The sequence below is a fragment of the Bison bison genome, unplaced genomic scaffold (assembly GCF_000754665.1).
Source record: "Bison bison bison isolate TAMUID 2011002044 unplaced genomic scaffold, Bison_UMD1.0 scf7180017864495, whole genome shotgun sequence".
Taxonomy (NCBI): Eukaryota; Metazoa; Chordata; class Mammalia; order Artiodactyla; family Bovidae; genus Bison; species Bison bison.
In genome coordinates this window covers 13,075,973-13,078,324 of record NW_011495054.1, presented here as the reverse complement: position 1 = coordinate 13,078,324, position 2,352 = coordinate 13,075,973, and the positions used below count along the sequence as shown (strand labels likewise).

General features: G+C 41.8%; 1 protein-coding gene across 2 annotated transcripts in view; it reads left to right on the top strand.

Annotated features, from left to right (window-relative positions):
• Nucleotides 1-2,352, top strand: part of MORC2 (MORC family CW-type zinc finger 2) — a 43,535-nt gene that overhangs the window by 13,652 nt on the left and 27,531 nt on the right. The window lies entirely within an intron of this gene.

The following is a 2,352-nucleotide window of genomic DNA, read 5'->3' as shown; positions in this document are numbered from 1 at the left end:
GCTACTGCTGCTGCTAGGTCGCTTCAGTCGTGTCCTACTCTGTGCGACCCCATAGACGGCAGCCCACCAGGCTCCCCCGTCCCTGGGATTCTCCAGGCAAGAACACTGGAGTGGGTTGCTATTTCCTTCTCCAATGCGTGAAAGTGAAAAGTGAAAGTGAAGTCGCTGAGTCGTGTCTGACTAGTAGCAACCCCGTGGACTGCAGCCTACCAGGCTCCTCCATCCGTGAGATTTTCTAGGCAAGAGTACTGGAGTGGCGTGCCCTTGCCTTCTTCGTTGCCCTACCCACCTTTTAATAAACAGCTTGCTTTCTGCCTGTTCAGTGTTTGTACCAGCACATTTTTTGTCATTTGAGTGCTAAAAATTTGGAAGTGGAAAAGAGGAAGATGGCTTTTAAATCCAGTTTGGCTGGCATTGCCTCACTTTTGAAAAACTTGAGTTTTTATGGGAATATATGGTTATCATATAATCCCCCTTTCTCTTTACAGACCCATTTTGATCAATGGAAATAAGCCCTCAATAGAAAGTAATTCTTAGAACTTCCAGTGTCATATAACTGTAAAGAATATTCCCAGATACGATTTCCTTCTGCCTGATACACTTTGGAGCAAAGAAAATACTCAAAACAGTTAAAAATCAGCTATCCTGCTTAAGTTCTAAAAACCTCTGTTCAAAAGGCTCGGCCAAGTGGTGAAAATAAGACTTATTTTTAGAAGAGAATAACAGGAGAATGGGTCATAACATAAGAAAGTTAGAAGATGGTTTTTAATAACCCTTAGGCCAGGTGGAACTTTCTTGCTTTTTCCATGATCCAGCGGATGTTCCCAATTTGATCTCTGGTTCCTCTGCCTTTTCTAAAACTAGCTTGAACATCAGGAAGTTCATGGTTCACGTATTGCTGAAGCCTGGCTTGGAGAATCTTGAGCATTACTTTACTAGCATGTGAGATGAGTGCAATTGTGTGGTAGTTTGAGCATTCTTTGGCATTGCCTTTCTTTGGGATTGGAATTAAAACTGACCTTTTCCAGTCCTGTGGCCATTGCTGAGTTTTCCAAATTTGCTGGCATATTGAGTGCAGCACTTTCACAGCATCATCTTTCAGGATTTGAAATAGCTCAACTGGAATTCCATCACCTCCACTAGCATTGTTCGTAGTGATGCTTTCTAAGGCCCACTCGACTTCACATTCCAGGATGTCTGGCTCTAGATGAGTGATCACACCATCATGATTATCTGGGTCGTGAAGATCTTTTTTGTACAGTTCTTCTGTGTATTCTTGCCACCTCTTCTTAATATCTTCTGCTTCTGTTAGGTCCATACATTTCTGTCCTTTATCGAGCCCATCTTTGCATGAAATGTTCCCTTGGTATCTCTAATTTTCTTGAAGAGATCCCTAGTCTTTCCCATTCTGTTGTTTTTCTCTATTTCTTTGCATTGATCACTGAGGAAGGCTTTCTTATCTCTTCTTGCTGATCTTTGGAACTCTGCATTCAGATGCTTATATCTTCCCTTTTTTCCTTTGCTTTTCGCTTCTCTTCTTTTCACAGCTATTTGTAAGGCCTCCCCAGACAGTCATCTTGCTTTTTTGCATTTCTTTTCCATGGGGATGGTCTTGATCCCTGTCTCCTGTACAATGTCACGAACCTCATTCCATAGTTCATCAGGCACTCTATCAGATCTAGGCCCTTAAATCTATTTCTCACTTCCACTGTATAATCATAAGGGATTTGATTTAGGTCATACCTGAATGGTCTAGTTGAGAAATCTGTATGCAGGTCAGGAAGCAACAGTTAGAACTGGACATGGGACAAAGACTGGTTCCAAATAGGAAAAGGAGTACGTCAAGGCTGTATATTGTCACCCTGTTTATTTAACTTATATGCAGAGTACATCATAAGAAACGCTGGACTGGAAGAAGCACAAGCTGTAATCAAGATTGCCGGGAGAAATATCAATAACCTCAGATATGCAGAGGACACCACCCTTATAGCAGAAAGTGAAGAGGAACTCAAAAGCCTCTTGATGAAAGTGAAAGTGGAGAGTGAAAAAGTTGGTTTAAAGCTCAACATTCAGAAAAGAAAGATCATGGCATCTGGTCCCATCACTTCATGGGAAATAGATGGGGAAACAGTGTCAGACTTTATTTTTGGGGGCTCCAAAAATCACTGCAGATGGTGACTGCAGCCACGAAATTAAAAGATGTTTACTCCTTGGAAGGAAAGTTATGACCAACCTAGATAGCATATTCAAAAGCAGAGACATTACTTTGCCAACAAAGGTCCATCTAGTCAAGGCTATGGTTTTTCCTGTGGTCATGTATGGATGTGAGAGTTGGACTGTGAAGAAGGCTGA